Source organism: Chlorocebus sabaeus, chromosome 13, assembly GCF_047675955.1.
Source record: "Chlorocebus sabaeus isolate Y175 chromosome 13, mChlSab1.0.hap1, whole genome shotgun sequence".
Lineage (NCBI taxonomy): Eukaryota > Metazoa > Chordata > Mammalia > Primates > Cercopithecidae > Chlorocebus > Chlorocebus sabaeus.
The window spans coordinates 15339021-15352023 of NC_132916.1; positions in this window are offsets into that span (position 1 = coordinate 15339021).

Sequence of the window (13003 nt, forward strand, 5' to 3'; positions counted from 1 at the left end):
CTTAATATCACGGATCATTAGAGAAATGCAAATCAAACTCACAATGAGATACCATTTCACAGCAGTCAGAATGGCTATTATAAACGGTCAAAAAATAACGGATGCTGGTGAAGCTGCAGAGAAAAGAGAAGACTTATACACTGTTGGTGGGAGTGTAAATTAGTTCAACCATTGTGGAAAGCAGTATGGCAATTCTTCAAAGATCTAAAGATCTACCATTCAACCCAGCAATCCCATTGCTAGCTACATACCCAGAGGAATATAAATTTTTTGACCATAAAGACACATGCATGAGAATGTTCACTGAAGCACTGTTCACAATAGCAAAGACATAGAATCAACCTAAATGTCCATCAGTGACAGATTGGATAAAGAAAATGTGCTACATATATACTGAGGAGTACTATGCAGCCATAAAAAGAATGAGATCATGCCTTTTGTGGGAACATGGATGGAGCTGGAGGCAAACTAACACAGAAACAATCATAGATTCTTAGCAAACTTACCCAGAAATCCAAATACTGCATGTTCTCACTTATAAGCGGGAGCTAAATGATGAGAACTCATGAACAAAAAGAAGCCTCTCAGACAAGTAGACACTGAGGTCTACTTGAGAGTGGAGGAAACAACTATTGGGTGCTAGGCTTAATACCTGGGTGATGAAATAATCTGTACAATAAATACCTGTGACACAAGTTTACTTATATAACAAACCTTCACATGAACCCAGAAACTAAAATAACAGTTTTTTAATTAGATGAGGCTGGAGACAGAGCTGGCCCAGATCACACAAGGTGTTGCAGATATCATAAGGAGTTTGGTCTTTAAAAGCAATTGGAAGCCATTCCAAGCTTTCAAGAAACGTGATCAGATTTTCATTTTTAAAAGCTCATCTGGATACAGTGTAAGAAATGTATCACAGTTGGGAGGTGCTTCAGTCAACTTGAGATAGATGACAATAGTGCCACTATAGGGAGGCAGTGAGTTAGAGAGGAGTGTATGCATACTAGGGATATTTATGAGGTAAAATCCATAGGATTTGGCTGTGTTAAAGAAATACACGAATATATTAGGGAATCAGTCTTCAAAACAGACCACATTTACTTATTCTTTCCACTCGCCATAATGACTATATTTTAGAAAAGTTCTTTATGCAAATGGTAATATTTTTAAAACAGAAAATATAAAGCTCCATCTGATATTAGTGTTTTACCAAAAAAGGCATATGAGCTTTTACACCTTATAGGCCTTATTCCAGATAGAAGATGAAGAGTCTTGAATTCAGTTATTTTTCCCTGTGAATATATTTGTATGAGACTCTTCCAGGTCTCTGATTTATTTCCTATATTTATTAATATGTGAATGTTAATAGCCTCCTTTAATTTACAGCCAAGCTACAGATCACCATTTCTCAAAGTGTGTTCCCCAGAACCAGCCCTTTTTTCCATCAATAATGGTTAAATATATAGCAATTTCCTTAATGGAGGCTTTCAAAGCCTTTAATATGCTAACATGCATTGTGAATTTCCAAAGCAGAAATCTGGAGCACATCTCAACTCATCTGTCATGGAATGCGTTCCACTGAACATATCAGTGGTCTGGTGTTCCATAAGATCCCTTAAGTAACAGGCCACGTGCATCTTGGCTTAGCTCCTTGAGCAAAGTTTTGCATATAACATGTCTTTATAATTTGTTAAATGAATGATGATACGGATTAAGAATTGCAAACTTTAACACCAAGTCTCTTAGCTAAGTGACATGACAAAGGGCTGACAAATGCCCCATGCCTCTAATGAGGGCATCAATAGAGGGACAGTCAGCTAACTCGTTGATATGTAAAACATACCAATTTTTAAAGGGAAGCCAAAAATCCTTATTTCTACACGAAATTTCATACTATTTCTTAGTGCCTCAGGCCAAACAGAACATATAGGCTACAAGTTTGAACTTCTAAGACATTCTAACACACATTACATTTTACTACTTCAAAAAAAAAATGAACAGTCAGGCCAAGTTCCTTAGTGGAGTAACCAAGAATCCTCCTGTGAGATCCATAAAAGCTTTTCTTCCTTTTAAGGAACTCACACTTTTAATTTTCCATTATGAAAATTTCCATTTCTACTTTTTAATTTTCTTCTTAAGGAAAAGTAACTCCTTCATTGCTTGGAGGCATCATTAGAAACCCTAAAAGAGATAACTTAACAAATAATACTGTCAAACTTTGAAAGACATCATTATTTCATTATAAAGCACATTGTCTCCCTGGTTCAGGAAAGATCAGGTCATTCAGGAATAAAGAGCAATAGAAAAGCAATCCTATTTGAGAAAGCACATTATTACACCAGAGGCAAACACTTAGATATAGCAATGCAATCAGACCAGAGTTTAATTACAGATGTGATCGTGCATCTGTTTTGCTAAAAATAAGTAATGTGACTGCTTAAACTACAGTAAACTCTCAGTTATTTAGAACCTTATTTATCAATTTATTGGTTACCCACCCCAATTTATTTCCTTTCTTGCTAAGCATATTTGTCTATTTCAAAACTAACAGGTACAGGAAAATGCACACTTAGTAAGTTTGTATTTCTTAAATTTCATTAAAACAACGCACAAACATACACACACCATACATACAGGGTTAGGTAGTTTATGTTTTGTTTCTTATTTATGCTATTTCTATAATGGGTGCTTTATTGTTTACCTTGTGATTAAAATTCTATTTATATATCTTTTTCCCTTTTTTACCATTTAGAAGTCCAGCATGAATAGTGGGGGAAAAAATTACGGTAGTAGTATGGTTCTATTTTGTAAAAATCAATTGTATTTTTAAATGAAGTGTTAACTTGAAAAAATGAGATTTTTTACTGCTAATGAAACCGTATATATAATAACACTTCTCAAATCTGAAGATAACTTGTTTCCTGACCTCAACAGTCTAAAAAATATCCAATAACCAAGAAAATGGAATTTGAACTAATACATCTACATGAGCCAAAATAGATAATAACAACAACAAATAATGCCATCACCTCACGCAGCCAGGGCAGGCTGTCTTCAAATCCCTTTAAAAGACTTTCATAAACATAATCTCATTTGATCTGCTAAATAGCATTATAGTAGTTTCCCCTTATCCATGGGGGACATGCTCCAGAGCCCCAGTGTGTGTCTGAAACCATAAATAGTATAAAATCCGATATATACTACTTTTTCCATACATACATATGATAAAGTTTAATTTATATATTAGGCACAGTAAGGATTAACATTATCAAATAATAAAACAGAACAATTACAAAAATATACTACAATAAAAGTTATGTGGATGTGCTCTCTCATTCTCTCTCTCTAAATATCTTATTGTACTGTACTCATTGTTCTTCTGATAATGTGAGATGATACATGTCTACATGACACCTGAAATGAGGTGAAAGAAGTAGGCATTGTGATGCAGCATTAGGCTACTATTTGACTTTCTGATGACACTTCAGAAGGCAGAGTGTCTGCTTTGGGTGATCCTGGATCATCGAGCCATGACTATGTCAATGGTTGGATGTCAGAAACACATGATGTCAGTGGCTAACCAGGTAGGTAGTGTAATGGGCAGGTGGATACACAGGACAAAGGGATGATTAAGGACCTGGGTGGGACAGAGCAGGATGGCATCAGATTTTATTGTGCTTCTCAAAATGGCATGTGATTTAAAATTTATGACTCGTTTATTTCTGAAATTTTCCATTTACTATTTTTGGAATAGTTGACCATGGGTAACTGAAACCACAGATAAGGAGGAACTGCTGTGTAATTTTAAAAAGGGTTGGCAATCTTATTCCCATTACTCAGATGAAAATTGTAGGGTTACCATATTTCATCCAAATGAGGACAAGAGGACAATGGTTGGAGCACTATTAATAATTATGCCTAGACCACAAACATAAACTTGGGATGGTCACAGTCTAACTGGAACATATAGTCACCCTAGAAATACTATGTCATAAAGTCATGCTTTTGCTTAGGCAAGCTCCTCAGGCCATCTCTAAGAGCCTATTTGCTCCTGCTAATAGGTTATGCACCTCTACCATGAGGCAAGATGCTATTTGTGGCTGAGGGGAGCAAAGTCAATCTAGAAGGGTAGGGTTGACCTGGGAGTCTAAAACAGATGAATTAGGCTAATGATACAAATCACAATGACCAGGGCACTTAGTGAACTTGTGGTTAACAACAGATCCCAAAGGGACCCAGCCTCAGCTCCAGTTCATACTGTTGTAACAAGGAAGAACCTTGCTTTACAAAGATCTGCTGGGTGATGCATGCCCGTCTGAGTCAATGAGACTGGCCCACCAGTCTCCTTCTTACAGCAGATCCCAAGGGGGCCCAGTCTCAAATCCAGCCCCTCTAGCTGCAGTCAGGGACCTATATCACCTGTGCAGAGACCTGCTGGAGGCATGCCCATCTGAGCCATCAGGAGAGTCTTCTGGACTTACTGGCCAGTATTCCCACTCAGCCCCAGTACCCTCCTTGGGTCTTCACCAGGTTAATCTGAGCCAGAAGGCCACAAGAACTTTGGTATCCTCACAAGATGTGGCGTAAGCCTGAGCTTATAGTGTCCTCTAGTGCTGAGACAGCTGCAGTGATCACAGGCTCAGGAAAACCAAGATAGTCTACTTAGAATCCCTAGAAGGCCCTCTGAAAGGGACATGCACAAACAAAGACAATTTGTAAAGGTGAAAATAAATACCTAATCCTTCAATGTTCAGACATGGTCACATGTCACAGGCATCAAGAACATTCAAGGAAATATGACCTCACCAAACAGACAAAATAAGGTGCCAGAGGTTGATCCTAAAAGTGATGGAAATGTATAATCTCTCGGACAAAGAATTTTAAAGAGTTGTTTTAAGGAAGCTCAACAAACTTCAAGAAAACACACAGAATCAATTCAGAAATTTATCACAGAAATTTAAGAGAGAGATTGAAATAACTTATTAAAAATCAAACAGAAATCCTAGAGGTAAAAAATACAATTAATGAAATAAAAAATGCATTAGAGAACATCAACAGCAGAATTGATCAGTTGGAAGAAAGAAACAGTAAGCTTAAAGACAGACTATTTGAAAGTACAGTCAGAGGGCTCACGCTTGTAATCCCAGCACTTTGGGAAGCTGAGATGGGTGGATCACCTGAGGTTGGGAGTTTGAGACCAGCCTGACCAACATGGAGAAATGCCATCTCTACTAAAAATACAAAATTGGTTGGTCATAGTGGCACATACCTGTAATCCCAGCTACTCGAGAGGCTGAGGCAGGAGAATCACTTGAACCCAGGAGGCAGAAGTTGCGATGAGCTGAGATCACACTACTGCACTCCAGCCTGGGCAACAAAAGCGAAACTCTGTGGGGAGGAAAAAAAAAAAATCTTTGCCTAGATATTTTGTCATTAGGTTATCCAAAGTTAAGACGAAGGAAAGAATTTTAAGAGCTGTGAGATAGAAGCATCAGGTAACCTATAAAGGAAAATCTATCAGATTAACAGCAGATTTCTCAGCAGCAACCCTACAAGCTAGAAGGGACTATCTTCAGCCTCCTCAGACAACACAATTATCAGCCAAGAATTTTGTATCCAAGCGAAACTAAGCATCATATCTGAAGAAAAGATAAAGTCATTTTCAGATAAACAAATGTTGAAAGAATTTGCCATTACCAAGCCAACCACTATAAGAACTGCCAAAAGAAGCTCTAAATCTTGAAACAAATCCTGAAAACACATCAAAACAGAACCTCTTTAAAGTGTAAATCACACGGGACCTATAAAACAAAAATACAAGTTAAAAAGCAAAAACAAAAACCAAAAAAACAAAGTACATGAGCAACAAAGAGCATGATGAATGCAATAGTACCTCAAATTTCAATACTAACATTGAATGTAAATGGCCTAAATGCTCCACTTAAAAGACACAGAACTGCAGAATGGATAAGAACTTACCAACCAACCATCTGGTGACTTCAGGAGACTCACCTAAGGATTCATATAAACTTAAAGGGGTGGAAAAAGGCATTTCATGCAAATGGAAACCAAAAGCAAGCAGGTGTAGCTGTTCTTATATCACACAAAGCAAACTTTAAAGCAACAGCACTTAAAACAGACAAAGAGGGACATTATATAACAGTAAAAGGCCTTGTTCAACAGGAAAATATCACAATCCTAAACATATATGCACCTAACACCGGAGCTCCCAAATTTATAAAACAGTTACTAACAGACCTAAGAAACGAGAGAGACAGCAACACAATAATAGTGGGGACTTCAATACTCTACTGACAGCACTAGACAAGTCATCAAGACAGAAAGTCAACAAAGAAACAATAGACTTCAACTATACCTTGAAACAAATGGACTTCACAGACTTCCATCCAACAACCACAAAGTACACATTCTATTCAACAGCACATGGAACTTTCTCCAAGATAGACTATATGATAGGCCATAAAACAAATCTCAATAAATTTAAGAAAACTGAAATTATATCAAGCACTGCCTCAGACTACAGTGGAATAAAACTGGAAGTCAACTCCAAAAGGAACCTTCAAAACAATGCAAATACATGGAAATTAAATAATCTGTTCCTGAATGAGCATTGGGTCAAAAACAAAATCAAGATGGAAATTTAAAAATTATTCAAACTTAATGACAATAATGACATAACCTATCAAAACATCTGGGATACAGCTAAGGTGGTGCTAAGACAAAAGATCATAGCCCTAAATGCCTATATCAAAAAGTCTGAAAGAGCACAAAGAGATAATCTAAGGTCACACCTCAAGGAACTAGAGAAACAAGATCAAACCAAACCCAAATCCAGCAGAAGAAAGGAAGAAACCAAGATCAGAGCAGAATTAAATGAAATTGAAACAAAAAAAATACAAAAGATAAATGAAACAAAAAGCTGGTTCTTTGAAAAGACACATAAAATAGACCATTAGCAAGATTAACCAAGAAAAGAAGAGAGAAGATCCAAATAACCTCACATTATTACAACTGACACCACTGAAATAAAAAAGATCATTCCAGGCTACTATGAATACCTTTACACACATAAACTAGAAAACCTAGAAGAGATGGATAAATTCCTGGAAAAATACAACCCTCCTAGCCTAAATCAGGAAGAATTAGATACCCTGAACAGATTGAAATGGTAATTTTAAAATTACCAACAAAAAAAAGTCCAGGAACAGACAGATTCACAGCAGAATTCTACCAGACATTCAAAGAAGAATTGGTACCAATCCTTTTGACAGAGATCCTTTTCACAAGATACAGAAAGAAGGAACCCTCTCTAATCAGTTCTATGAAACCAGCATCACCCTAATACCAAAATCAGGAAAGGACATAACCAAAAAAGAAAACTACAGACCTATATCCTTGATGAACATGGATGCTAAAATCCTTAACAAAATACTAGCTAACTGAATCCAACAATATATCACAAAGATAGTTCACCATGATCAACCGGGTTTCATACCAGGGATGCAGGGATGGTCTAACATACACAAATCAATAAATGTGATACACTACATAAACAGAATTAAAAACAAAAATCAATTGATCATCTCAATAGATGCAGAAAAGGCATTTGACAAAATCCAGCATCGCTTTATGATTAAAACTCTCAGCAAAATCAGTATACAAGGGACATACCTTAATGTAATAAAAGCCATCTATGACAAACCCACAGCCAACATAATACTTAATGGGGAAAAGTTTAAAGCATTCCCTCTGAGAACTGGAACAAGACAAAGACACCCACTCTTACCACTTCTCTTCAACATAGTACCGGAAGTCCTAGCCAGAGCAATCAGACAAGAGAAAGAAATAAAGGGCATCCAAATTGGTAAAGAGGAAGTTAAACTGTCACTGTTTGCTGATTATATGATCGTTTACCCTGAAAACCCTAAGGGTTCCTCCAGAAAGCTCCTAGAACTATAAGAAAATTCAGCAAAGTTTCCAGATACAAGATTAGTGTACACAAATCAGTAGCTCTTCTATACAATAGCAACCAAGCAGAGAATCAAATCAAAAACTCAATCCCTTTTACAAGAGCTGCAAAAAAATAAAATAAAATACTTAGGAATATACCTAACAAAAGAGTCAAACGACCTCTACAAGGAAAACTACAAAACACTGCTGAAAGAAATCACAGACATCACACACAAATGGAAACATATCCCACATTCATGGATGGGTAGAATCAATATTGTGAAACTGAACATACTGCCAAAAGCAATCTACAAATTCAATGCAATCCCCATCTCAAAATATCACCATCATTCTTCACAGAATTAGAAAAAAAACCATAAAATTCATATGGCACCAAAAAGAGCCCACATAGTCAAAGCAAGACTAAGCAAAAAGAACACATCCAGAGGCATTACACTATCTGATTCCAAACTATACTATAAGGCCGTAGTCACCAAAACAGCATGGTACTGATACAAAACACATAGACTAGTGGAACAGAATAGAGAACCCAGAAATAAACCCAATTACTTACAGCTAACTGATCTTTGGCACAGTAAACAAAAAACATACAGTGGGGAAAGGATATCCTTTTCAATAAATGGTGTTTGGATAACTGGCTACCCACGTGTAGAAGAATGAAACTGGATCCTCATCTCTCACCTTATACAAAAATCAACTCAAGATGGATTAAGGACTTAAACCTAAGACATGAAACTATAAAAATTCTAGAAGATAACATTGGAAAAACTCTTCTTAGGCAACAATTTCATGACCAAGTACCCAAAAGCAAATGCAACAAAAACAAAGATAAATAGCTGGGACCTAATTAAAGAGCATTTGCATGGCAAAAGGAACAGTCAGCAGAGTAAACAGACAACCCACAGAGTGGGAGAAAATCTTCAAAATCTATACATCTGACAAAGGACTAATATCCAGAATCTGCAACGAACTCAAACACATCAGTAAGAAAAAAACAATCCCATCAAAAAGTGGGCTAGGACTAGACATGAATAGAGAATTCTCAAAAGAAGATAAACAAATGGACAACAAACATATGAAAAAAATGCTCAACATTACTAATGATCAGGAAAATGCAAATCAAAACCACAATGCAATACCACCTTACTCCTGCAAGAATGGCCATAATCAAAAAATCAAAAAACAGTACATGCTGACATGGATGTGGATAACAGGGAACACTTCTACACTGCTCGTGGGAATGTAAACTAGTACAGCCACTGTGGAAAACAGTGTGGAGATTCCTTAAAGAACTAAAAGTAGAACTACCATTTGATCTAGCAATCTCACTATTGGGTATCTACCCAGAGGAAGAGAAGTCATCATTCAAAAAAGATACTTGCACGCACATGTTTATAGCAGCATAATTCATAACTTCAAAATCATGAAACGAATCCAAATGCCCATCAATCAATGAGTGAATAAAGAAACTGTGGTATATATCTACAATGGAATACTATGCAGTCATAAAAAGGAATGAACTAACAGCATTTGCAGTGACCTGGATGAGACTGGAGACTATTATTCTAAGTCAAGTAATTCAGAAATGGAAAAACAAACATCCCATGTTCTCATTGACATGTGAGAGCTAAACTGTGAGGATGCAAAGGCATAAGAACGATACAATGGACTTTGGGGACCTAGGGGGAAGAGTAGGAGGGGTGCGAGGGATAAAAGACTACAAAAAGGGTGCAGTGTGTACCGCTCGTGTGTTGGGTACACCAAAATCTTACAAATCGCCACTGAAGAACTTACTAATGTAACCAAATACCACCTATACCCCAATAACTTACGGGAAAATAAAATAAATGTTATTAAATAAATGCTAAAAAATAAAAGAATAAAATAAAAGGCATGACCATATATAATAGACCTTAGAAAGATAACCCATCAAAAGTAATTAACGTGGATGGCTTGGTTGCTTCATGAATAAGCCCCCTATGCTACTCAGAAGCCTTGATTATCTAGAGTGAAGCATTCAAAAGGTGTCTAAGAGCACAAATTACAGTTCGTGTTATTTTGCTTAAAAAGATCTGTTTCTCTCCAAGTTTAGAATGTGTAACTAAACACATTTTATTCTCCAACTTGTACTTCCCACCACTGAGTTGTGAGGCCCTGGATAGCTTAATGAAATATTCTGGAACTCATATTTTCATCTGGAAATGAGAAGATTATATCCCTTAGATCAGAAGTCAGCAAACTTATAACCTACAGGCCTGCGTCTGTTTTTGTAAATAAAGTTGGATGGAAACACAGCTACCCTCATTCCTTTATACATTGTCCATGTCTGCTCTCACTGAACAATCGAAGAATTGAATCCTTGTGTCTAAGATAATCTCAACTTCAGGGCCTAAAATATTTACTACTTTTCAGGACAAGTTTGCTGATATCTGACTTAGATTATTCTTTATTTTTTAAGTGGGGAGAGATATAAAAGAATGGAAATCTATATATATTGGCCAGGCACCAGTGGCTCATGCCTGTAATGTCAGCACTTTGGGAGGCCAAGGCAGGCAGATCACCTGAGGTCAGAAGTTTGAGACCAGCTTGGCCAATATGGTGAAACCCCATCTTTACTAAAAATGCAAAAATTAGCCAGGTGTCATGACATGCCCCTGTAATCCCAGCTACTCAGGAGGCTGAGGCAGGAGAAATGCTGAACCCTGGAGGTGGAGGTTGCAGTGAGCCGAGATCCAACCACTGCACTCCAGCCTGGGTGACAAGCAAGAATCCATAAATCTATATATATATATGTTTGTGTGTGTGCCTATATATATATATACACACACACACTATCTTCTCATCTCTGAAAATCTCTCATCCTCTCTCTTTTTCCTTCTAAATAACTTTAAACAGCACACAAACTTCTATTTTTACCTTTTCCTTAAATATACTTACCTCTGAGCATTAAACTATTTTCATTTCTTTCCCATGAATATCCCACTACAGAATACACGCTGGACTACATTATTTGTATTTAAGCAAGCAGCGTTGGGGCTCCTTTCCCAGGTTGTTGTCATTAAAAAGACTAAAGCAAAACATTGAAACAAACAATAACATGAACTGTTCTCTATATTATTTATTTAGAGTTGGAGTCTCACTCTGCCACCCAGGCTGGAATGCAGTGGCATGGTCTCGGCTCACTGCAACCTCCGCCTTCCAAGTTCAAGTGATCCTCCTGCCTTAGCCTCCTGAGCAGCTGAAATTACAGGTGCCCACCACCATGCCAGGCTAATTTTTGTATTTTCAGTAGAGACGGGGTTTCACCATGTTGGCCAAGCTTGTCTTGAACTGCTGACCTCAAGTGATCACCTGCCTTGGCCTCCCAAAGTGCTAGGATTACAGGCATGAGCCACCATGCCCAGCCGAGCATCTCTCTTTAAACTACTTTACCAACACTGACAATTTACATTCAGTACTAATCAAAAAGGAAACTAGAGGCTGGGCATGGTGGCTCACGCCAGTAAATCCAGCATTTTGGGAGGCCGAGGCGGGTGGATCACCTGAGGTCAGGAGTTTGAGACCAGCCTGGTCAACACGATGAAACCCCATCTCTACCAAAAATACAAAAACTTAGCTGGTGTGTTGGTGGGTACCTGTAATCCCAGCTACTCAGGAGGGGAAGAATCACCTGAACCCAGGTGACAGAGGTTGCAGTGAGCTGAGATTGTGCCATTGCGCTCCAGTCTGAGCAACAAGAGCAAACTTTTGTCTCAAAAAAAAAAAAAAAAAGAAACTAGGACTTAAGCTAGGGCATTTTAAAACACCACAATTGCACCATGGGTTTAATAATAAAAAAGAAAACACTAACATCTTGTGATCACTCGGTATATGACAGCCCTTATGCACGTAAAGTACTTTATAGAATTATCTCTTATAATCCTTCCCAGCACCAATGCATAGAATGGTTTAGGTTGGACATTGCATACGAGTAGCACAGCTAAAAAGACTGTCACATCGTAGCCCTCTTTATCATTTTGAAGATTGTTCATATTTTTATCATAACTTAGCTAACTTTGAAGATGAGGGAGCTATATATTTATCAAGATAGTTTTCTGACAGGTGGCAGTAAAATGTCTTACTTAATGTAATTGATACATATTACATTCCGCTTGAACTTACAAAGGAAGAATATATTTGATTATTAAAAGGTCTTGATAATCTAACAACATTCAAAATAACCTACATTTCTAAATAAGTTTTTTTTTCTCACTGAAGTACTGATTACTATCTTAAATTTTTTTCAAATCTCATACAATCAATTCTCTCTAGTTCATATATTCTGGCACTTGTCTTCTATACTCAAGTAAGACAGCAGAGTTCTATTTTAAGTACACAGGCATTTTTATTATGATACAAATAACTAGGTAATAGTTAATATTAATTTAGCATCAATAATATACAAAGTATGTATTAAATTGACATAAATTAGAGATTACTATGTAACAATCTGCTAATTATATTAGAGCACTAGTTTATTTGTTGCTATGGAAATTTTATAATTAACTGCTATTAAAATTTTTGGCTTATTATCTATATTGTTTCTAAATTTGATTTTCTAATTATTGTAATTAAAAATTCAAATTGAATATTATATTGTTTAATCATTTGATGTATAGTATTTATTCAGAATGACTTTATGTTTGTATAATTGTGATTAATGATAATATATAATATACTAACTTCAAAGGTTCTTTTTTCACTTGAGGAATGAGAACTTTTCTCTAATTCACAGAAAGGTGTCCTGTGGGCTAGTAGCACCCTTCATCTTTCAGCCAATTTAATGATGGAGAAGATACTGTTATTATCTCCTTTTTACAGAAAGGGAGGCTTAGAACTGTTAAACAATATGCCCACCATCACAGAGATAGCAAGTCATGGGGCAAGATTCAAACCCTAGCAGTTTGAGCCAGAGCTCAACATAGGCAGCATAACTCTCACGGCGGAATAGCAAGGTTTGAGGAATTAC